This window comes from Talpa occidentalis, unplaced genomic scaffold, assembly GCF_014898055.3.
Source record: "Talpa occidentalis isolate TD23 unplaced genomic scaffold, MPIMG_talOcc4v2.1 talOcc4.15, whole genome shotgun sequence".
In the NCBI taxonomy this organism is placed as follows: Eukaryota; Metazoa; Chordata; class Mammalia; order Eulipotyphla; family Talpidae; genus Talpa; species Talpa occidentalis.
The window spans coordinates 86558693-86583440 of record NW_023601543.1 but is presented as its reverse complement, the minus strand read 5'-3'; the positions used below and the strand labels follow the sequence as shown (position 1 = coordinate 86583440).

Genomic DNA, 24748 nt, shown 5'->3' with positions numbered 1-24748 from the left:
CCTCCCCCCGATGACCCATCCCCTCCGGGGCCAGCGAGAGTCTTTGCCTTCTGAGCCTCCTCCTTTTATTTTCCTCACCGAACCGCATCGCTGAAGTAAACACTCGTGCAGGAGGCTGAGAGCATCTCAGCGCGGGACAGCGGCCTCTCAAAATAAATTAATTTTGATCGATCGTGGGAGAAGGAGCCTCTGAGCGTTGTGCTGGGGAGTGCTAAGAAGTGCAGGGCCGGGGCCTCCTCTGGTGACCAAGGAGGAGTCTAAGTAGCCCCTGCCGTGGACGGTCCCCGCGGGGAACGTGCGTTTGCAAGCCAGCTCTGCTCTCTGGCCTCTCTGGCTAAATCAATTTATTCCGATCAAGTCTGGGAAAATGCAACTTTGAGTCCGTGTGGACACAGGGGCGCGCGCTGACCTCCTGGGAGTTGAGTCATCCTGGTCTGTTGTGCAGCTTCTGCGATGTTTTCACCCTCTGGGGCCCGCGGGGGTGGTGTGGGGGGACTCGGGTGCACCCCGACCTCCGGCAGCGGCTCCTCCAAGAATCTTACTAAGTCTCGCGGCCCCCCTGCATCCCGTCCCTCTTCAGTGCTCCCTCTTCCGATGGCTCCTCCCAACCCCCACCCCCTGTTCCGCCTCCTGTTCCAGCAGCAATTTTGATTTATAACATATCCTGCCGGCCCCTCTCTTTCCTCGCGCTCGCGACACGTTTTCTCTCCCCCGTATTACCCGTTCCCGGCTGACCTCGCGGGTCACCCAGCCGTCGCGTCCCCTGTAATTTCAGCGGAGATGCTTTTCCCTCCCCGGCTTTACCAAGCCCTGGCTTGCCTTTTTTTGCTGTTTCGAATTTTGTTCTTGGAACGAAGGCTGTTCCCGCTCCCCCACCCCGCTGGCCGCCCCCCTCCGCCCACCCCGAGGCGCCACTGAGCGCCAACCCTGATGGAGACCTGGTGCTGGCCCTCTTCTCACTGGCAACTGCCTGCGGGAGCTGACTTTGTGGGGGGGTCCCAGCAAGTCATAGACGTAGCTCTGAGAACCGGGGTTCCCATGTCAAGTAGAGGCATCTGCCCTGCCCCCCAGCATTTTCTGTCCTTATGACTTCACCAGAGATTTGCAGGAGAAATTCCATTTTCTTTCCCTTCTTGCTTCTCTGAGTGGTGACAAGGCCGGGTCTCATTACATGCAGGAAAGACGCTGTCATTCCCGCTGGATGGTTTCTCCGGATGTGCCCTCAATTACTCCAATTTTCTCCCAATTCCCGCCGACCTCTCAACCTCCACCCCGGTCGTGCCTGTGAAGCAGCTCAGCCTGGGGTCGGGTCTGTCCAAAGTTGAATGCTGAGCACGGGGTGGGGGATCTCACCGGTGGTCTTGGTACGGCAGAAGGAGGGGCTCCCCAGCCCCCCAAATGTGCCTGCTCTAAAGGGGTTCTGCCATCCGCCGCATCAAGACAGACATACCCTGGCACATAAGACTTGGATAGAGAAGAACTTGAACACACTCAGCGTGCGACAGAAAAGAGAAGGAACAGCTAAAATAGTTTGCAACGAAGCACCCAGAGTCGTCCAGCCCAGCTGCAGGGCCCCTGAGCCCCGAGAGTGTCCCCCACACCTCAGGCTGCTTCTGGGAGACCCACAGGGGAGGAGCAGGAGGGGCAACAGAAGGGGTAGGGGAGTAAAATTTGGCCAGTTTGTTTCGCCAAACCCACAGGACGCTCAGCTCCTGTTCTTGGGTAAAGCTGGAGAAGCTTCCAGCCCGTGGCCCCTGGCGTGAGACGGGCTGACCGGGCTCCAGCAGACTCACAGGGTCCGAGTCCCTTTGTTCTGAAACGGGCACAGCTGCTTCCAGAAATGCCGGATGGGCAGGTGCGAGTGGGTGGCGGCCGCGGGGCTAAATTCCCGTCCTGGGCCACGCGTTCTGCGGTCCCAAAACAATCCTGGAAAACGATGTTTCTCAACGATTTTAAAGTTGGCGTCTGGGAGTCGTCACCGGCTCAGCACTGGGGTTCAATCACCCGCGTGCTGCGTGTTTGTGCGCGTGCGACACGGCCTGTTTCTGGAGCAACCTTGCACGAGTGCGTGGATGCATGAGCATGTCCCTTAGACGCACAGGCGTGCACAGCCGCAGCTCCTGTCTGGCCGCAAAGCCACGTCGGACGTATTTTCTATCCAAAAAAAAAAAATGTGACTCTGTTCTTCAGTCCCGAAGCGCCTGTGCGCGCCCTGGGAGGAAGACCCTGCTTTTACATTTAAGCGGCGTTTGGTCTACGAGAGCTTTCGTCCTCGCGGTGGAGGGAGGAGGCAGTTGCTGGGATGAAGAACAGGCATTTCTGGGTTCAGGGGGGCTCCTGGGGGGCTGGGGGCAGGGACTTCTGTCTCAGGTCTTTCCTGAAAGACCCCCCTGATTCCCAGTGGTTTAATGGGATGGCCCGTGGGCGGTTGCAGCGGCTTTGGCCCCTGGTGAACGTCCCTACTGCCCTTGCAGAGCCCAAAGGCTTCGGCCAAGCATTATCTGCGTTGGGTGCTCAAGGTCGAGCTCAAAGTCGTCACCAGGACTGTCCACGTGGTCTGTGAAGCTTTCCTGGAAACCTGTTTCTCTCTCGGGGAAAAGTCCACTGAACCAATCACGTCAAAGCAACCTCGACTCTCGCGCTTTTCCTCGAGCCGGCCGGCGGCGGTCGGCTCCCACCTGGAGGGCTTCCTCGCCCGAGTCCTGAGCGACCGGTCAGCGTCCACAAGCCCCTGTTTTAATTGTCATCTGGAGTCCATAGATGACAGAGTTCAGTCTTGGTGGCGTGCGAGCTGTGGGATGGGACAAGCGTATCCCGACATGTCTCCACCTCTGCAGGGTCATCCGGAAGTCTGGCTGCCCTAAAAATTGTGTGTCACCATCTATCACTCCCTCCTTCGCTGTGACTGGGGCACCCCCTGGGCTCCTCACTCCGTCGCAGCCCTGGAGTTAGACACTAGTCGTCTTTTCAGATTGATGTCACCCGTTTCCTTCCTGTCTCTGCGTGACTCAACAGCTCGTTTTGTTCAGGGCTGCGTAATATTCCATCACCATTCTTGGTCTATTCACCTGCTGGGGAGGGGTCTCGAGACCCTGCAGTCCACGAGGAGCCCACAGACCCCAGTGAGGGCGGGCGCAGGTCAGCCTTTATTGGTTAGTGGAAGACAAGGAAAGAGGTGTGGGGCAACCTCTCGGGGCATGAGACCCTCCCCAAGGTGCAGGGCTGGGGGCTCTTCGGTTTTAGGCTGGGGTATGAAACAAGGGAATGAAGCGTTATTGGCTGAGAAGGCCAGGAGCCTGGCCTTGGCCAACATCCACTCATTGTGCTGGCCCCTGACCGTCTCTGGGGTGAGCAGCTCACGGAGGTGAGTGCCCGGAGGCCGGTCCCCCTGGTCTGCTCTCCAGGTCTGTGCCTCCCTGTTCTTCTGGGTCTCCTGACCCTTGTTTACCTGCCTGCAGAGCGTCTGTCCTTGAGTCCTTCTGTCCTGGGCAGGGCCTGCCTCACAGCCACGGTGTGTGTGCTGGTCAGCCAGGACTCAACCCTGAAGCAACAGTAGCCTGAGTCCCGCATCGCTCGGTGCCGCCGGCAGTGAGCACGACGTGCCCAGAGTCTTCTCTCCAGGGGCGATTCCTGAGGCTTCCCGGGTCTGCCCCTTCTGCAGGGCACCGGAGGACTGTGCTGCAGGCTGCCTGCAGGGCGGTGTCCAGTGTCTCTGTCGTTACTTGCAGGTTATGCCTTTAAACAGAGCTGAAGTTTGCAGGCGATTCTGCTTCTCTCCGAGATGAAAGACTTTAGGGGGCAATGAAAGACGTTTGCAGGGTGGGAATCTTTCTTCATTTTATTCACATTCCAAACCGGCGCCACGGCTGACCGATGGCCGGAGTTTATCTTCTGGATTTCTGGCATTTATCTCCGCCCGCCCTCCACATTTATCCACGCCACCCATTTCTTGGGGGAAGCCAGGCCTCTTCTCCTGGACACTGCCCACGTCCTGGCTTTTATGAATGCTTTTCTCCTGAGGCCTTTTTTTTTTTGAGACAAAAAGGAATGCTTTGATTTTTTTTTTTTTTAATATTTCAGAGGCGAGTTCGTTTACGATAATGTGTATTGTGAGGGGACAGGTGCACGGCTCCAGGTGCAGGTGCCACACCTGAGAACCCATTGTGCATCTGCAGCACATCACCCGCCCGTCTGTCCTTGGGGAGGTCTCTCCCTAGAGAAGGTAGTACAGGGGTGACTGATACCCAATGCGGGGCCAAATTCTGAAGGCGTCACGCCAGCCATTTTCTTGCAAGCACTTAGCAAAAATGAAAGGTGTCTACAAAAAGGGGCGAGGGCTCACTGAGGACGCACGGTCCAATGTCCTGCTCGTTTCTTTTGCTGGATGCCAGGCTGCTGGTCCCGAGAAGTCCCTTAGTGGTGTTGCATTTGGATTCTAGAAAAAGGGGTGACGAACAACACCTGCGGTACTTGTGATGGGAGCACCAGGAGCCCCTTCTGCGTTAGAACCTTCACGCAGCCCCCCCTGCGGATCGGAAGCAAGGAGCCAGGCGGATTTACGTGCAGGCCTCAGCGGGTGCGGATGAACCTGCTGCCGTGTCGGCCTCGGGGGTCATTACAAGACTGTTCCAACAGCATCTGTGATGATTAAACATTGGGAAAATTAAAGGCAGGCGATAATGTTCATGTGGTGTCTGTCCTGCGTGTTGCAAGTTCCCGCTCACTGCTTGCTGCCACGTGTCCCCCATTCGGCAGGAGTCTAAGGGTCTGGAGCGAAGGCTCTTGCTTGAGCCCAAAGACAGCGTGTGCTGCAAACCCCTTATGCAGAGTTGTTGGCGTCGTGCAACCCTCAGAGGCTCTAAACAGAATGCACCGATGCCCGGGGTGTGCTGTGGAGGATGCTGGCACCAGAACCCACCGATTCCTCTTGGTGGAAATGCGCCTGAAATGAACAGGCTGTTCTCCTGTGATGGCAAGAAAAGCTGAGATTGCAATTGTGCGATTTAACCAACAAGACAAGCCCATTTGGGACTTGCTCCCTGCTCCCCCAGGACAACATTATCAATACAAGGAAGTTATCTGCAGACTTTGGGGTTGCTGGGAAATGTGGGGGTGACGGGGTTGGCGCAGCTGTCTGAAGCCTTCTGCTGTTCAGTGAGCTCAGAAAGGAAGAGCTGGGGCTCGAGCTGTGCTCCCAAGCCAGGCCCCCAACAGCAGTGGAAGGCCCAGGAGGCCGCCATCTTGTGCTCTTGGCATGGCGTTGAGTGCAAGCGTCTCCCAGAAGGATGTGCTGCAGCGCCCAGCGGGTGGTCACCCGGGAAATGCTCCACCTTTTCATCTGAAGCGGCACCATCCCCAGCGCCGTGCAGGGCACGGACCTTACCCCACAGCAGCGGAGCCAAGGCCCAGGCAATCTCCAGTGGCTGCTCCAGGGAAGGAGCTGCTCAGCCCCGAGGCTTCCGTTCAGCGCTGGGAGGGTCAAGTTAGACCCAAAGGCAGGACGGTCGTTCTGGAAGGCTCATCCCAGGCCCCGCTGGGAGTGTCTCTGCCATCTGGGCCTGATTTCCCGTCTTCCTTAGTGAGTGGGGATGGCGTGGGGTCCACCCTGTCCTTGGTGGGTGCAGCACAGTCTCATGGGGCCAGTATCCCTAAGATCAGCCCACTTCTACCTCCCAGGCGAGGATGCCGCCCGGTGCAGGCTGCCCAAGCAAACACATCATAGGGGTGCCTTGGTGGCGGCTGTGGTGCCATGATGTTCAACTAAAGGCTCCATCTCTGAGTCCTGTGCAGTGTTGTCAACCAGAGCTACCTCAGTCAAAAATAATAATTACCAAAGAAAAAGGGCAAAAGGGGTGAATGTGCCAATGCAACTATTTTTCCCGACTGTGATTATGGTTTGGGGGTGTTGTCTCGTGAGTCCACTATTGCAGGGCTGCTCCCATTGCTACTCAGAGGGTGGTGGGGTTGATACTTTCCCCCCTCGACTCAGCTCCTGGAGAGTAGAGCAGACGGGCGTGTCTCTGCTGACAGACAGCCACCCATGGATCACGTGAGTCACCCCAACAGAGAGTCAGAAATCACCAGGCTGGACGCAACCTTGCTGTCCAACCTGCAGCCTCACGAGCTGAGCAAACGATTTCATCTTAGACCGTTGGGATAAGGGATGTTCGACAGCAGCGTATATTTGTACTAGACACCCCGTCTTTTCTTAAGCAAGCCCCTGCTGGATGGACAACACAGAGATCACCCCACTGGAGGAGCAGAGTCGGTGCATGTGGCTTTCCACCGCGGCCTGTGGGCAGACACAGTCCACCGCTTGGGTGAATCAACAAAGAACTTACTGGCACTTAACCCGGCAGCATCCCGTGTGCATGGGACGGTTTAAGCCCCAGGAATTGGGGAATACCCGTAATAAGCCCCAGGAATTGTGGAAAACCCTTAATAAGCTCCAATTCCTGGGGCTTAGGGAATTTATGGCCTGGCCAGAAAGACAAAGCATTATCATAAGCAAGGTGAGGAGTCCAGTGTCTCTATTTCACGCCTGACTTTGGAGTCTGGCTCGAAACGTGGTCATTTGTTAGTGTGGATTTAAGATCCTTCACTCCTCTAAGTATCAGCTTGCTTGTTAAAGTTGGGGCTCCGTGAGTGTGTTGCTTGGAGAGCTGACTCCCACTGTATGTGCGATGCTCAGCAAGTCACCTGGTGGGTATTTAGCTGTTCCATAAATTAGAGTTATTATTCCTCAGACTCCTTGCTGCTCGTGCAAGCCTGAAAAATTTGGGGACAGGAATTGATTGAGAATAAAATTAGGGCAGAATCCTGATGAGCTCTGCAGAAATGTCATGAATTCTGCTATCTGCAAACGAAGAGCTGCCTATCTCGGAAAACTGAGCAGATGATTTTTTTTTTCATCCTCGGGGGATCACACCGCGGGGGCTAGAGGAAAAGCATCAAGGGTTGAGGGGTTTCCTTGGAAATCAGGGGAGGGAGATTCCCTCAGCCTGTTCTCAGGGTCACTCTCTTGACAGGTTATCAAGGACGGTGCACGCCAAGGACATGATGTTCCCCAAATCGTTAATAAACTTCGGAGTCTCATGGGGGCTGTCGAAGCGACGAGATCGCCAGCTCGGGTGCGTTTTAAATGACAATTCCATGGTAAAAATAATTACCTGCTAGTGCCAAGGCAGACAATATAGAAAAGTGAAAACCAGAAAGAAAGGGACTCGTCCTTTCCAGGCCGTCACTGTTTTTACGAGTTGTCGCCCCGATATTTCTTCTTGACACCTAGAGGAGAGCCAGAGACGCAGCTGAAATTATTTCACAGAAGCTCGGTCCTTTTTTTCTGAAAAGAAAACAAGGCGTTATTTCCTCGTCTCTCACAGAGGAAGAACAATGACATCGCGCGCTCCAAACAGAACGTGTCAGGCAAGTATCAGAGTCATCCTTGGCGCCCCAGACGTGCGGCCGCGGGTTTGAGTTCTCGTTCCGCTGCCAGGTGAGGGGACGCGGCGCCGGGGTGTCCGCCTTGGACAAGATTGCTTCCCGCGCCCCGTGTCCGGGTGTGGGAAATGTGCTGCTGGAATAGAGCGAGCGCCGTGTCTCGAATAAAGGAAAAAGAGCATTTTCTGGTCTTTCAAGCACTCGCGGTTAAAAAAAATTAAAGCACAGTTCTGAAATTTACTTCGGTGCGGGGTTTCTGGGTGCTGCAAACTATCGCTTTCCTTCCTGAGGGCACTGGGACGCGTCTCGGGACCCTCTGATCAGCAGAATCTGGAAAGCTCTGTGGCAGAAACGCCGCATTTTGCCACGGCTCTAGTTAGGCGCCTGATGGTGTCCCGCATGCCTGCGCCTTCTGCCCCACGGTGTCCCCGGGCGATGGGGCCAGAAGGAGGTGGGTGTGATACGGACTGACCCCAGAGGAGGCTGTTGAGCAGTCACTGGGCAGTGGTCCTCTCGGGACCTACGACTCAGCCAGCACGTCAACGATGGCGGCCGAAACCCCAAATGAAGGCGGGTCCCTGGGGTGCCCTAGAACCTGGGTCGTGCCAGGCACTCCTGGGTCCCCTTGAGAGACTCCACTGGCCGGCTCTGATGTGCACGCACGCTTAAGTGTTCCCAGACTGGCCTGGGACAGCCCAGGAGACGCAGGACCCAGCAAACCCGCAGGAGGCCGAGGAAATGATGCCGGAAGCAGGACTCCGCGGCAGGGGAGAAGCAGCAGCTGGTCCGTCATCGCCGTCACTCGCCTCCCCAAGGCCGTGCAAGAGCCGGAAGGACTCTGGCCATGCCCGTCCCCTCTCTACTCGCTCAGCAGTTCATTTCCAGAGAAACATCATCACGTGAGGGTAGGAGTCAGCAGGGGCAGGCCGGAGAGGCAGGGCTGCTGGCCCAGGGAACAGCGGAACCGCTCGGCACATGGTTGCCTGAGCTCGGCTTTGCCAACACATGTAAGAAGACAGCAGGGGGTCCCCAACCCCGGCTCGCAAGTCTCAGGGAACTGATCGTGGTCGCGTGTCCCTGCCCCACACCTTGATGGAGTAAACCCTCGCTCGGGCCCCTCTGGGCCTTGCTGCCAGCTCCCGCCGGTGTCCGCCCGATGCATCCCTCGCGCTTCATGTCATCCAAGCAGGTGTGTGGCGTGTTTGTTGCACAAACATTTAAAGACACATAAAGCGATGAAGGGGTAGCCGTGCTGAATGGGGCTTCTCCCACCGCGTGCCGCGCCTCAGTGAAGGACCTCGGGGTCCTCCTGCCAGCGGCTGCTAGCGGCTGAATACGGGGAATGAACAAGACGGGGCCTCTTTGCTGCCCACCCAGGACGTGGCCTCCGTACCTGGCCCCACTGTTGCATTGTTGGGTTCTCCCTGTAGGGAATTTGTGGGTGTGACCGGGGACGTGGACCTGGGCTCTGATAAAACGTGTGGAAGACGATAATGTGTGTGTTCATGGTGACCTGGGCCGAGAATAAGTCTGAGAACTCGGGACACCGGTGGGTGCTGGTGTTGCGCGAGACCTAAAGGATTTTGGTGAAGAGCTTGGATGGCTCTGAAGAAGCACATTTCGAGATAAGCATAACTCAAAGATCGTCATAGGGCGAACAGGGAATTTTAAAAATCAGCCGCCCCTTTCGTGAGGGTATTTAGCAACTGAGTTTTAAAAATACGTAGCAGACGTTCGTGACTACGTGCACCACATCGATGCTAGAGCCAGACGGCAAATAGAGTCCAGGCCCTGAACAGGGACATGAGAAAGTGTCTTTGTGGATCAATAATAAACAACTAATGACAGGAGCGCGTGAGGCTTTCTTAACGGAGGAGCTTTTCTTGTCGGTGGCTAATTGTTTTGTGTGACAAAGGCTGTCAGGCACCAGCAATGCGAAGAAACTATATTTAGATCATTGTCTCAGGAGAAGCCAGGGAGATGAGACCATTTGTTTCCCACCTCAGCAAATGTTTCTTAGTAATTAAGTGCGGTCTCCGGCCAAGGCTTGTTGAGACGCCACCTTATTTGCACCTCTGTTCTCGACGGCGTCTTCCGTGGCGTTGCGCGTCCCCGGTGGGCGCCTTCTGAGAAGTGCTAATTATCTAAGCAGCCAGGCCTGCCCCGTCGCGGGTGACAGGCGGGGCATTCAGGTGCCCGGCGGCTTATAACCGGGTGGCCTGTCATGGCGCTGTCCTCGCATTCTCCGCTGAGCAGGAATTATCATTCCATTTGCCCTCTGTGGGAAGATGCAAGTTGTGTAAAATACCGGGTACCTATTATGTGCTGGAATTACGAGTCTTTTATGGCGAGCAACTACCCCAGGGAGGGACACCGCAGTTGTTTCTGTCTCCCTGAGCCCTAACAGGTGCGTGTGCGGTTTAGCGCCGCTAACCGTGAGCCTCTCTCGTGCACTTTAGGGCTGCAGCCGTGGGAGGCTGGGAACCAGCCGTGGTTGGGACGCAGGAAACCGTTAACAAGCCATTAGGATGTCGAACTGGAAGGCGTGACGGTGGCTATTAAAATGGTGTGGGCTATTCTAGAAGGGTCTCCGTTTGGAGGTTGTAGATCCTAAGGTGGAGTGGAAATTGCTGCAACGAGCTAGTTGGGCTCACAGGACGTGTGTCTTTTGTCCGTGTGCAGACACGGGCGTGGAACTCTACAAACGTCTTTCTCCCGGATCATCCCCTCGGAAGAACAGGGGTTGTTCCAGCCGCGCTTTAATCGATTGGAGATGGATGGGTCCCCGCCCGTTACCTATTTTGTCTTCAAATAAATCAGCTTCCCTCACCTGCCTTTTGCTTTTCATTTGGAACGGGAGCAAAATCGACCGCTGTTTGGAATCATAGATGATCTCTCAAATACAGCGAGCGGAGGGTATTCATTTTATGGAGACGAATCATAATCGTGGCCACTATGTAAACCCTTTGAGCTCCAGTGTGTTCTTTCTTTTTTAAGAAAAGATGTATTTATTTGTGCGTACAAGAGCTGGGGTGCAGGCCGGAGGTGTGGAGGGTGAGAGGATTCACCAGAGACAGAGTGGGGAGCAGAACAGGTGGATGCACTGATATGCACTGCTGAGGGGAGCAGCGGGGAGGCAGGAGAGTCTGCTGCGCCCTGTGGGTAGCTCCCTGGCTGGCCAGGGATGGAACTCTTGCTGCGGAGGCTGGCGATAGCCTGACAGTGTTGCCTTTAACCCCTGCGCCACCAGGGAGACCCTGATCTCCAGTATTTTCCACCTGAAAATGGACATTTGTCAATCATGGTCTGGATTTCTCATCTTGCAATAAGAGTTCATCAGGAAAGATGCATCCACGGAGGAATGCACCTAAGGTGCTCTGGATTATTTCTGTTAAAAATACGAGTCGAGATTCCGAAACCTGAGGCTGAGGGGTCACCCAGCCATGAGAAGCCGCGATGCCAGATGTCTGGGTGCACCTGCTCACTCTCGTCGTGCACCGGGCCGGGTCTTGGGGGCCAAGTTTGAGGCCAAAAAGCCAGTGCGGCTCCTGCCCTGTCTCTGCCCCACGGGCCTCCCCCAGGGCTTCTAACCATCTTCCTCCAAGTCTCTCCTTCCTCTTCCCAGTCTGTTCTGGCTTCAGCTCCCTGCCGAGCGACTCCCTTGCGAGGGTGGCAGGGAAGTTGGAAACTGCCCTTCCCTGGGGGTGAGGCTGCTGCAAAATGCCCTGGAGACAGAAGATGAACCTTCTTCTCATTTGTCTTAAATGTGATGATCCCATCCTGGTCTGTCGTGAGCAGATGCTTAGCGGGCAGCCTTGTTTACCCCAAAGACTTATAAAGAGCAGCAGAACATGGAAAAACCCTCTAAGTCACAGATATACAGACATATATATATATATATATATATATATATATATATATATATAGCTAATTCTGTTTGGCCAATTTAGACACTGGAGCCACCGGTTTCCATTTTATAACATTCGTGCCCGGTGCGAAAAAGCCACTAATCCCCAGATTAAAAAGACAACTGTGCGTTCCAGAAATTTACATCCTGCTTCTCTGCTTTTCCCTCCCCAGGTGCTAATAAAAGTTGAGGTGAATGTTTAAAACAGAGATTTCCCCCCGTTGTTACTTATCATCTTGCCTGGCAGGGGTATTTCACAGCTTTTCGAGATGGTTTGTGTTCTACCTCTCTGAAAGAAAAAATAACGAGGCCGCTTTGTCTGTTTTCTGAAAAATTCAACAGGTCGCTCTTGAGAAGAACGTCTCGTTGCGATGCCGTTTGGCGATCGGCGTGATTAGCCGATGGTTGCGTGAGGAGTTCGTTTCTGCCACCGTCAGGGCCTCGCCGTGTGCTCCCAATTAACTGAAATCCCGTGATTTCATGTTTTGAGCAAACACCTACTTAATTTCTGGCACTCGACCCCCCTACTGGCAGGTGCTCTCTGGCCGCTGAGATTGCTGATGCTTTCGGGGGTGCACGGGGGGCGGCTTAAGTGCGCTCCGGGGTCGAGGATGGCGAACATTAATTACTAATAGTGCAGCCACACTTTTGGGGGGCTGTCGATGGAATTGATGGGGACGAGGGCCTCCACATGGGGTCCGTTGCTGTCAAAGTGTCGTTTTCACCCACTTCACATGGCCTGTGAGGGCATCGCTGATGTGGACTCAGTGTCGGTGTGCGTTGCTCTCCGGTGTGGACAGGGTCGAGAATGACTGTACAGAATGATGCTGGACAAAGGTTTTGTGCCCATGCAGAGCTGGTGTCTTTGCTGAGGGAATAGGTGGGAATCATGGCTGGGACCAGGGGCGCCCAGGGACCCCAAACTCTTAAGGAGTACCCACTCAAAAAGGGGTCTGACCAACTGTGCCCACAGACTAAGAGTGTGAAAAAATTTCAATAGTTAGTGTGGCTAGAGAAGACAGATTTCAAAGAATAGATTCCTAATAAAACTATCAAAATTGCCCGTCCCCTGTGGGTGAATTGCCCAGTCAAAGAGGCTCAGCCTGAAGCAGGTGCGCTGAAGAATGAAAGCTTGACACAAGTGTCAGGTGGCTTCTGGTGGGGAACCTGGGACAGAGGGAGACACTCAGGATTCAAAATACGCCACATAATCCAGAGTGAGGTCAAGGTCACAGCCACTGGGATCTCTGCCAAGGGCCAGAAGAGCTGCCCCACGAGTCTCTGATCCTTGTGTCTCTTCCAAGAACCTCTTCCAAGGTTGCTTCTCCACGTGTGTTTTCCCATGTGTCACTTCATACGTGTGCTCTTTGTTCCACTTCCATTTATATGTCCACTGTGTTCCTTCCCGGCTGAGTCCATGCAGAAGTCCAGTTCATGGCCTGGTGGAACTTGTAGTCCAAGGGGTGTGTGTGTGTGTGTGTGTGTGTGTGTGTGTGTGTGTGTGTGTGTGTAGGTGGGGAGGAGGAAAATTGTACCTGACCAGTGCTCTCTCCCTTTCAGACAGATGATCTGCATCACTGCCTGCAGCATCCGCATGGCTGGCAGAGGCTAGCATCACTTCCAGGGGCATCCGCATGGCTGGCAGAGGCTAGAATCACTTCCAAGGGCAACCCACATGGCTGGCAGAGGCTAAAATCACCTCCAAGGGCATCTGCATGGCTGGCAGAGGCTAGCATGACTTCCAAGGGCATCCGCGTGGTTGGCAGAGGCTAAAATCACTTCCAAGGGCAACCCGCATGGCTGCAGATGCTAACATTGCTTCCAAGGGCATCCGCATGGCTGGCAGAGGCTAACATCCCTTCCAACAGCAGCCCACATGGCTGGCAGAGGCTAACAGCACTTCCGAGGGCATCCACATGGCTGGCAGAGGCTAAAATCACTTCCAAGGGCAACCCGCATGGCTGGCAGAGGCTAGCATCACTTCCAGGGGCATCCGCATGGCTGGCAGAGGCTAAAATCACCTCCAAGGGGATCTGCATGGCTGGCAGAGGCTAGCATGACTTCCAAGGGCATCCGCGTGGTTGGCAGAGGCTAAAATCACTTCCAAGGGCATCCGCATGGCTGGCAGAGGCTAAAATCACTTCCAAGGGCAACCCACATGGCTGCAGATGCTACATTGCTTCCAAGGGCATCTGCATGGCTGGCAGAGGCTAACATCACTTCCGAGGGCATCCACATGGCTGGCAGAGGCTAAAATCACTTCCAAGGGCAACCCGCATGGCTGACAGAGGCTAGCATGACTTCCAAGGGCATCCCACATAGCTGGAGATGCTATCATCGCTTCCAAGGGCATCCGCATGGCTGACAGAGGCTAGCATCACTTCCAAGGGCAACCCACATGGCTGGCAGAGGCTAGCATGACTTCCAAGGGCATCCCACATGGCTGCAGATGCTAACATCACTTCCAAGAGCATCCGCATGGCTGGCAGAGGCTAGCATCACTTCCAAGGGCATCCGCATGGCTGGCAGAGGCTAAAATCACCTCCAAGGGCATCTGCATGGCTGGCAGAGGCTAGCATGACTTCCAAAGGCAACCCACATGGCTGGCAGAGGCTAAAATCACCTCCAAGGGCTCTGCATGGCTGGCAGAGGCTAGCATGACTTCCAAGGGCAAGCCGCATGGCTGGCAGAGACTAGCATCAATTCCAGGGGCATCCGCATGGCTGGCAGAGGCTACCAGCAGCCAGCACTTCCACATAAGACTGAAGACTGAGGCTATTGGGTCTTTATCATTTGCTCCCTTTTCTGCTAAGAGGCAGGTAATCTGTCCACTCTCTCGGCAGGCGAAGCGTCCCCTGATCCTGTTCCCAGTCCCTCTGAGCCCTTTCTGCCACGCGGAGCTCCCGGTCACCCTGCCAGTGCTGCCCTGCAGTACCTCTCCACTTGAAAGCCATTATTTGTAGGTTTGCGTTCGCGAGCATCCATCTAGCTGTCTGGCTGGAGGAGAGCCCGCCTGCCCGCGCCTGCTCATGCGCTGCCCTCGCCCAAAGAGCCTCCGCTCATCTCGAGGCTGACGGCCAGTGGAAAGCACGTCCTCCGGGTGCGCCAGGTGCAGCGAGGTCGCGCTCGAGCAGGCAGTTAATGGGCTTGTGTCAGGAGTTCCCATACAGGAGCATCCATCTAGTCCTACGCGGGAAATTGTGGGTAAACATAGGGTTGAGAGCCCTTTGAAACACACGGGGAAGCCAACAATTTCATTTAAAAGACTCCTTTTCCGCTAGAAGGGAAGCAGGCGCAGCGACCCCCACGCACATGCTGCTCCGCCAACGTGGCATGAATGTCGACTGTTCGCTTCATCAATAACCAAGTCATTATTTGGTCGTTATCAACAGAAACGGCTCTAACTACGTCCCCAGGGAGTGAGTCCAGTATTATTAACATCGGAAAAGCAAAAAAAAAATTGGGGGAGCAAAATCTGCCAACACAAAACACGTCTGTTTGGCCAGACGTGGATTTCGGGGGAGGGCTCCGGAGAGCGGGTGTCCCCCGCTTCCGTGAGACTCGTACGGGCAGCAGGGGACACTCCGTCCCGGGGAGACCTGGACCTGATCCGTCGCCTTCCCGGAAGGCAGAACTGCGGCTGCACACGTGTGTCTGCCGTGCCTTCCTGGTAACTCCCCAGGTGACCTGCCCTGTGCACCCCCCGCACCCCCCGGAGTCCCCTGTCTTGGCAGAGAGTCTCACGTGGCACCTGGAGCCACGCAGCTGAGTCGCTCCTGCTGGTTCTCTGCCCGCTCCACGGGACATGGACACGTGATGGTTCCGCTTGTTTCTGGCTTTTTCTCTGATGCTCATTTGATGCCCTGTGAGCCGAGGCGAGCCCACAGAGATGGGGATGATTCCCGGGGCACCCCGAGTCCAGCAGGGACTGATGAAGGGAGATGTCTGCAGACGCTTATCTCACTGGGCCCAGAAAGCGTGTGATGGGCATCGGCCGGTGGCCTGGGGGCCCGCGGAGCCAGTGCTGGGTTGGGGGCAAATCCCAGTGACACAGATGTCTCGCCAGGTCATAAAAAGCACTTTCCGCTGTAATGTTGTCTTCCAAGATCTACAGGTGTCAGGAGCCGTGAATGACACGCCAAGATGCAGAGCGAGATGGCGCCTGTATTTAGGGTTTTGTTTCCATGAACTTCGACGGCAGGTGGAAGGGGGTGTGTCTCTATCGTCGGTGTATTTTCAAAATTCCGGCGACCTCAGATGCCGAGAGAGGTGAAATAAGGATTGTCTGGCACGCGCGTCAGCTGCTGTCTTCATTATTTTTAATATCCACGCTCAGGAAAGATGGTCTCAAGTACAGCTAAGCGCCAGGTGAATCAAATAACCGCTTTGGGTACTGAGGCGCCAGTGTTTGGGGGCCGTATTTAAGCTTCCGTGTATTCATTCATTTTCTCCGATCACTCAGAGCTTGGCTGTGGCTGCTGCGGAGACTCACTGCAGTTAACGCGGCTTTTGTGACCCGCACGCACACTCACAACCTTCACCTTTATTTTTAAATTAATTAATTTTTATATCATTGTTCATTTTTGTGTAATGTTTGATTTCTCCCCTCAGGTGCAATCCCCATAAAATTCCCACCACCAGCTCATCCGGGAACCATCACCGTTGTGTGTTGTGCTGTTCCTGCCCCTGTTGTGATCCCTCTCTCTGCCCCGCTCCTCTGCCAGATGACTCAGATCGACGGTTTGCCTGCTAGTTGTGTCTTTTTCCCCCTCTGATGCTTTGCTCTGTTTCCCTATATTCCTCTTATAAGTGAAATCATCTGATATTTCTCTTCTTCCTTTGACTATCACTGAGCATCATCCCTTCCAGCTCCACCCATGTTGCTGCAAACGGCATGCATTTATCATTTTTCATGGCTGAGTAGTATTCCACGGTGTATAGAGACCACATTTCTGGATTCCATCTATCTGTTTGGGGGTCTTTAGGCTGTGTCCCTATCTTGGCTGTTGTAAATAGAGCTGCAATGAACACAGGAGTGCAGCTTTTCTTTCCAATTAGTGTTTTTGTGTCCTTTGGGTAGATTCCTAGCAGTGGACTCAATGGATCATATGATAGATCCATTTTTAGTAATTTGACGAACCTTCACGCAGCTTTCCATAGTGACTGGACCGGTGTGCCTTCCCACCAGCAGGGTAAGAGGCTGCTTTTACCCCACGTCCTCACCAACATGGGTTGTTGTTGTTGTTATTTCTTCTTAATGTGGGTCATCCTTACTGGTGTGAGGTGGTGGCTCATTGTGGTTTGGATGTGCATTGCATTGAGGTTGAGCATTTCTCCATGTCCTCCTTGGAGAAATCTCTTCAGCTCTTCGGCCCAATTTTTGACCGGACTCTTTATATCGTTTTCGTGGAGTTGTGTGAGGCCTTTGTAGATCCCTGATCTCAGTCCCTTATCAGTTGTGCGGACTGCAAGTGTTTCCTCCCCATCTGCGGGTGTCTCCTCGTCTTGCTTATTATCTCTCCTGCTGTACAGAAGCTTTTTAGTTTGACGTTGTCCCAGCTGTTTATCTGCCCCTTCATTTTCTTTGCTACGGTGTCTCCGAGATGTACGTCATGGAGCATTTGCCTGTTTCCTTCTACATAGTGTATGAAAGTCTTTGCCTCATGGCCGTGACAGAGCTGGCACCAAGGTGCTCGTTACAAGGTAAAGGGGGCATTTAGATACTTAGCATTTAGAGACTAAGCTTAATGCAGGGCTGGGCAGAGAATCACATTTACATCGTTATCGGTGACCACGGTGGAGCGTTTCTGTTTCGTGTCAACGGCAATCGGTGCGTGAGGAGATGACTGGACGGCCAGTGCGTGCCGTTCCCGTACGCCCGATTGCACTGTTTTATTGTGACTCCTAATCACGAAAGCGTGATGATTCATTTATTATTTTATTTACTGATATTAGGTGTCAGTGCACACTTCATGGACTTCTCAATATTATCCAATGCGTCCCTGGAAGGGACGGCAGGATGTCGGTGGGATCTTCGTGTCTGGACTGCTGGTGTGACTGGACACAGACACAATCACTCGTGGACAAGACCTAGTTGAAAAGCGCAGCTGGGCAACCTGTTCTTCGTCTTCATCCGTTTAGACTGAGCTTTTTCTCTCTGCATATTTAGCATTATTGTTGCATCTAGACGGCCCAGCGTGTAGAGGTTATTTGTGACCCAAATCTTCTGTAATTTTTTGAATGCACTGTCTTCCCTCGAAATGTGTCGAGGGAAACACAAACAGAACCAGCCCTGGCGCTCGATGCCACTGAGAAATGTGGTCGCTGGCCCGTGAGCTTCTGCGTCGGCATCTTCTCAGTCATTGCACGATCTCCGCCAAAGCTCTCTGGGACGGTCTTGAGACAGTCGTGCTTCGTCCTTGCAAGACGTGACTTAAAGCTTCCATAAGAAGTGATTCCGTTGGGTTAAAATGCTGGCTTTGCACCCAATTTGTGTGCCCCTGAGACGCCCCGGGTGAGCCTGGCAACAGCCATTTGTCCCAGACCATTTTTTCAAGGATGTTAACGTAGCGAACAGCTTTGGGACGTGAGAGCACTGAGCCTTCTTCCAGGGAGATGTGGGTGCACGTGGGGGTGCGGAGTCCTCACTGTCCTCTACCCCAGAGCACCTCCGTGGTCCCCTTCCTGCACCAGGCTGCGCCCTTCCAACCTGCGCCGCTGACTCCCCGGCACGGGAGATCCTGGCATCTTGTCCCTGGACGTGTGGGGAGAAGCACAGGCGGCGGGTGAGGTCCACCGAGCAGACCCAGCTGTGCAAGAGACTCAGCTTGGGGTGTCAAGTGGGAACATTTTCCACATGGGGCACAGCCTCTGAGTCTCAGTCCAGTGTCAGAGAAGATGCAGCCGGGGAGTGTGCATCAGCAGGGGATGGCGTTGGCCATCGAATCCACAAAAGTCACACTGGCATTGAGGCCACGCCAAGCTGTGTGCAGGGGCAGATGGACACAGCCCCTCCCACTGGGCCTGGCGTGAGTGGTGAGGCTGGGCTCCCGGATGCGTGCGGCCAGCCCCGGGCACACGGTCTTCACGACACACGCTCCTGTCGGCATCGGCGGGCGCAGTCGGCATTGCCTTAGTAAACCCGTGTTTCTCCTGGAGAGCTTTACCCAGCTTCAGGGTCCGGTTCCTGGGGCTGTCAGAGGGATCTGGCTGGCTTAACACCGGGGTGACAGGGCTGGCGGTCACCACACTCAGGCCCCAGAGCTGTCCCGCGCACGCTTGCCTGGGCCACACGAGTCACCCTTTGCCAGACGTCTCCGGGAGTTTGATTTCAGCGGAGGATGACTTGGGAGCCTTTTCTCATTGCCCTAATGGCGGCATCGCCGAGGGGCCCCGGCACCCTTCACATCACCGACACAGCAGAAGCCCTCGGCTCCTGAGACGCGGGCGGGGGCAGCTTTCCGCCCTGTTTTGTTTTCCAAGCGTCCATTTTAACCACCTCCCATGCGAGGTGGCGGGTCAGGGTGATTTCAGATGAGCCCAGAGCTGATGTCAGCGCCCTGATGGTGGTGTCCACGCGTGGAAACCAGTGCTGTGCAGGAGCCCGGGGTTGAGCTCACAGACTCGATGTACAGAACTGCTCAGCAGCACCCAGAGAGCGTTTGCAGTAAGTCAGACGCTCAGAAATCTGAAATTCAGGGGTGTTAGAAGGGGGTTGGGGGGTGTGGAGGCATCCGCTCTTCCTCCAGCGTGCCCCCGCCTGCAGGATGAGATTGTTTCAATCATCCGCAGACGTCAACTTGTGAAGCCAAAAGAATCCCGATACACACCACAGACAGAAGCATCTACCTGTGTGATATTTGAGGCGTTTTTGAAGGATCAGGCCGGACAGGTGTGTGGCAGGAGCACCGTGGACTACCGGGAGCACTGACTAGAGTCAGGGATTGCCCCTGTGGAGGGTACCGGACGGTGACCACACTGGGGGGAGGCCCTGTACCCCCCCAACACTAACGAGGATGGAAGCCGGCGGTGCTTCGGGGGAAAAAAACAAAGGAAAGAAAGTAAGATGTCACCTTTGTGCATATGCAAAGGTGTTTGTGATCGTCCCCTGGGGAAAGAGATGTCTTCGCTTATTTTGTGCAAAAAGAGACGGGAATATAAATTGTGTGAAGTCTTTCCTTAGCCAGAGAAGGCCCTGCTTGCACGACAATAAAACAATGCATTGAAGAAAAGGATGGAGCTGCAATGTCCCTCTCCCAGCATCTCCCGAGGGTCTGAATGTCGAATCTTGTGCAGGGCGGCGGCGGGAGGGCCTGGGCATTGTCCTCTCGAGCGGGGGCTTGAAGTGGAAATCTCGAGTGGCCCTGAGACTGGATGCTGGCCCGTCCCTGCTCCTCCTTTGCAAGGCCCTTCTCTCTAGAACAGCCCAGTTGCACAGATTTGAATCCTGACGTCCCGCTCGGTAACAGCGGAAGCTGCGGGCGGAGAGTTTTCGAGGGGAGAGGCCGGGGCCCTAAAACATCACCTGTTGATCATGTTCCCCCAAACGCTTGTCTACAAAAATAAACCAGGCACCTGAGCTCGTGACCGAAGCGTTTTAAACACAGGGAGGTTGGGTTCATTTTGTCAAGCTCATTCCTTCCCTCCTGGGCCCTGGTTTCCAGCCTTGAGACTTTGGGGTGCACACAACCTTCTCCCCAACAAAAGCCTATGTCTGCGACTCTGCCACCAGCCATGGAAGGGCCTGCTCTTCTTTTTCCCATTTTTCAAAAAAAATTTTTGCCTGGCTGCCAGGGGTTTGGGGCCAGGTTTGGGGTGTCATTGTAGATCCCTTCGCTTCATTGAAAACCTAGAAGAATTCACTCTTCCTTTCACAGCTTCTGGCTTTGTCTCCTTAGTCAATTCTTAATGGTTTGGGATTTCTTTTATCCCAATCATTTATTATTGAGCATCTTCTAAGATTTGAATTATGAAATATTAAGAATAAAAGGAGCTCACGGTACAGTTTTTTCCACCACGTAATTTAACCTTCAAACGTTCTAGACTGCACATCCGCAAACATTTTCTGTAAAGGGGATAAATATACCAGACAGTATATATTTTGGGGTCTGGGGAGACATGGTCTCTATTTTGACGACTCGTCCCAGCTGGTGTAAGGGGGGATTGCCATAGCAACGTGAAACCAACAGGCTCAGCTGCGCCCAATGAATCCTGCTGTATAGACCCCTAACTTTGAATTTCAAACTCTTTCACATGGATGCTGCTGTCTACATTTCCCAATGATCTCAACACGCCCAGTGCACCCTTAGCTTGTGGACTCTACGAGAACAGGAGCTGGGGAGTGAGCTCCCCAACGTTGTGAGTCCCCGGGGATGGGGGGGCTCTCAAAATCCGGCATCAGCACCTCGTGTTTACATGCATCTGGGTGAATCAGAGGCACAGCTGCGGTGTCCCGAGCCTTGGGTGGAGCGGCATCGTGTAGACTAGTATTCAAGAGCAGGCGTGGGGAAGACAAATCGCATATGAAGTTCAATAGCACAGATATTACATTTTCCTAGATGGAATTTAATGCCAATGAAAACATGTAAAAGGTCTGACGTGTAGCTGCCAGGCAATTCGACAATGCTTTCTTTCGAGGATAATCTCTAAATCGCCGTTGGAGATGACCAACGCGACGGCTTGGTGATTTATCAGGGGCGTGATTTTTCTCATAAGCGAAGGAGAGGCTTAGGTTAGCTTAAGGAGCTGCTCCTTTGCCTTTTTAAGAAAAAAAAATGTAGCCTTTGGCAAGACTACGTTGCTCTTGGATATTTTTCTGGAATGTTTTCAACAGTTGGGGGGCTGGGTTGTGGATCCCCCCCGGCCCCAAACAAGAAGTTCCCCTCCGTAATATTTACTCTGCCTTTTTCTCCTAGCATGGTTGAAATTCTGCTCCGCTCTCTCCAAAGATGCCTGAACCCTGGAAATCAACAGTATCTTCATTGTCGTCGTAGAAGATGGAGCCCCGCAGGCAGACCCAGGGAGCAGCGAAGAGGCGAGGTAGGGATGCGTCACCCCAACTGCTGGCTTTTCCCAAATAATTACCTCTGATCTTCGCAGGCACTGTTTAAAGATTGCACACGAGTGTCATTTATCTTCTTAACAAACGTATTGATTACCCCTGGCTTGCGAGACGTGGGCTGACCCTGCAGATGCAAATGTCCCTTGTTCTCCCGCACATACATAATTAATAGGGAAAATGCCCTCTGCCTTCATCTGGATTTCATTTTCAACACTGCTTGGCGAGCTGCTACGTCCGGTTTCCCGACTGCACTCAAATTCTTTAAATCCATTAGGAATTCAGATGCCACGGGGAAACCTTGGGTTTAAATGTAAGGTTTTGAAAGCCTCCAAGTTATATGTTCACCGTTGTTTAGCACCATGCATTTTAAAGTGCCCTTTCACGGACAGACCCACGTTGTGAAACATGTTACTCACGTGGTTTCCTTCCATTGCCGCGTACCGCGTGCAGGAAAGCTGGGGATTTCTGCGCACCCTGGACCGGGGCTATACTGGCGGCGTTTCGTTCCAGGTCCCAGGCCATTGGGGATGTGCACATCATGACTTTAAGTCTAAAATCATTTCATCAGTTTAGACTTTAAGTCTAAAATCAAGCCCCGAGGATAGCGCCAGACGCCTGTGAATGGCTGTGTCGATAATACGCAGGGCCTGGCGTGGATAGCCATCAACCTCCCCGGTTTGGAGTCGCCCTGCTGAATTTTACCATGTCCCGTTTGCGTCTCTAAGATTGAAAGTTTTCCCTGGATCCTGAGTAGGTTCTGTTCTGTTAGTGGACACAGCCCAGGGGAGATGGGGACCCTCGTGCTCTGCAGGAGAGCTTAAGGTCATTCATCAGAGTGAGCTTTCGGGGTGGTTTGCTGGTGCCCTGCCCCTTATTCACGCAGCTGATTTTCACCCCGTGAACATACCTCCCCCACAGTGGTTATTATGTGTTGGGTAAGGCTTAGGAGGGAGTCGTACAAAGCTGAATACTGAATCAAAGTTTGTAGCTCTGATACGTTTGGATTCAGCTTCGCAGATGAGTTTCTCGTCTGCATGGATTTATAGAACCTGAAGCAACGCTCAGTGCGCCCACAACAGCAGACACTGCTTCTTATGCTGCCATAAAAAGATAAAAAGGATGGCAGCTGGGTCCCTTTCATTCTGCAAAATCCCTACTGTGCCCCATAAAGCTTGATGGATCCTTCGCATAAAAGGAGTTTCAAGTGGAGAAAAGGCTGGAACGATTTTCTTCTGTCAAAGATTTCCCTTTTTGTCTGTTTCGTTCGCTTCAAAACTTGGCGAGACTCTGCCTTCTGTAGGCCCTTGTTACCCCCTGGAGCTGCCCAGACTCCTCAGGGTGGAGTTATTTCTTCCACCACGGTGCCCGTAGGCGGCGATGTCCGCAGGGAATCGGCCTGTCTGCCAGCTGGCCTCAGAGGTGTGGGATCACTGCGTGTCTTGATGCTGGTTTTGCAAAAAAAGGAGCCAGCCCCGTGTTCATCTTTAGCACATTTGCCTCATGAATTAGGAGAGCAATGCTGTGCCCCAGCAGGTTTTCAACAGCAGCTGAATTTGCAGCTGAACGTGGGTAACTGCCACCCTGAGAAAGTGAATGCGTTTTTGACGCCGCGTTGAGTCCCGTCGTGTTGATGCTCGTGGTCGGGGAAGGCGGGAAAGCCCGTCGGGAGCGGCAGCTGACGGGAGGCGTGTTTGCCAACCGTGGACCTCCTTTGCTTCGGAATTAAATGGTCGCGTCGTTCACTTGTTCCCTGGTGCAAGGAGGTGGATGCTGATTCGGGTCCCATGTAAATCTTTGTTTCTGAGACTCGTCAGGGGCAGAAGAATCACCCCTCCTGCGTGTGAACCTGCTGGCAGAGCCTCCCATCAGAAAGCCCAGTCTCTGGCTTGTGTGATTTCCTCTCTCTCGTGCAGACATGTTAGAGGCACCCACATTTTCGCAGTGGCCAAGCTTGCCCTAACTCACACCGGAAAGCGGGGTGGAGGCAGACACCCCGCAGAATGGCTGTCAATCTCCCCTCTCCTTAAGGGTTTCTCCTGGAACACGGACGCCTGTGGACGTGAGCCGTCACCTCTCCCCACACCCGCCAGCCTCGTCCCAAACCTAGTGGGAAATGCAGATTTTCTTGGCCTGGCTCCCGGCCACCCTCATCTTCCAAGCCCGGCTCCAGACGGGCATGGAAATAGCAGATGATCTCTCAGCCTTCACCTACGTGTAATTATACAATATCTTGCATTATTATATTACATAATAAATAATATCGTATCATAATAAATAATCACAGTATGGTAATAAACAATAATCATATCATTGCCATAAAATAATGCAAGATATTATATAATAATACACGATATCATGTAACGAGCCGGAGAGACCATGGAACCGGAAGGTAGGCCGTGTCCAGAGCACCCAACACTTGGCCTGTCCTGCTCATAAACGTGGCTATTTTAGAGGCAGAGACTCAACCACTGGTGTGAAGAGGCAGAGAGTAAAATGCGAGTCCTTTCCTTGGGACCTGTGGTGGCCTGAGCTGCTGCTGTGGTCGACACAGAACCCTGTGGGGGTGCTGGGGGTGCTGGGGGGCGGTGATGAATGCAGGGAAGGCTGTGCAATGGAAGTCAGAGCCACAGGGCATTGGGTTGCATGGGGCATATGGGAACTAGCTTTCCTCCACGGAGACCCTGGTCGTTAACAACGTCATTAAAGAGAACAGGAATGTGGGGCCAGGAATGTGGGGCCGGAGGCAGGTGTGGGGATGTGAGAGGAGTTCAGGATTTGACACACTGAGAGAACCGGAGACCTTGCGGTGGGTCTACGCAGGAGCCAGCTGAGCCTTCAGGCCTGGGTCACCTGGGCGTGGGTAAAGCTAGAATTATGGACTTGAAAGCAATCACATCCTGGTCACAAAAGCCGCTTTTATAAGTTCCCCTTCCCCAGCACAGAAGGTCAACCCTGGTCCTTGCAAGAGATGGGCGCACGATCTTCGGAACTGAAATTTAGGGGCCCGCGAAGCCTGGCTTGCCGAGCCGCCCACCTCTCTCTTCTGCTCGGAGACCAGGGTGTTATGATTCATTTACATCGGCTAGCCTTGCTTATTTATTGGAATAGAGAGATGTTTACCTTGGCCCCGGGCCCATCAATATGCTGATTTTCCCAGCAGGACATCTCAGAGCCATGATGGGGAACTGTTATTTCTCATCACGATCCTTGACATTTGTTCTTATTCTTATTCAGAAGCCACAGCCCAACCTCATAAAGAAGTGGGCTCTCCCTCGGGGACAGACGGAGTGGGCTGTTCATCAAGATTTGATCCCAAACATAACCGAAGTCCACCCTTAAAT

General features: G+C 53.7%; 1 protein-coding gene across 12 annotated transcripts in view; it reads left to right on the top strand.

The window, feature by feature from the left end:
* The window catches only part of STS (steroid sulfatase), a 375016-nt gene that overhangs the window by 224931 nt on the left and 125337 nt on the right, over positions 1–24748 (top strand). For 9 of the 12 annotated variants that reach the window (XR_008552053.1, XR_008552054.1, XR_008552055.1 and 6 more), the window contains exon 10: positions 21262–21385. The gene's annotated coding sequence lies outside the window, so the exon portion shown is untranslated. Of the gene's footprint in view, positions 1–21261; positions 21386–24748 lie in introns of those variants that run through there. The other 3 variants (XR_008552061.1, XR_008552062.1, XR_008552064.1) reach the window with 3 other exon arrangements.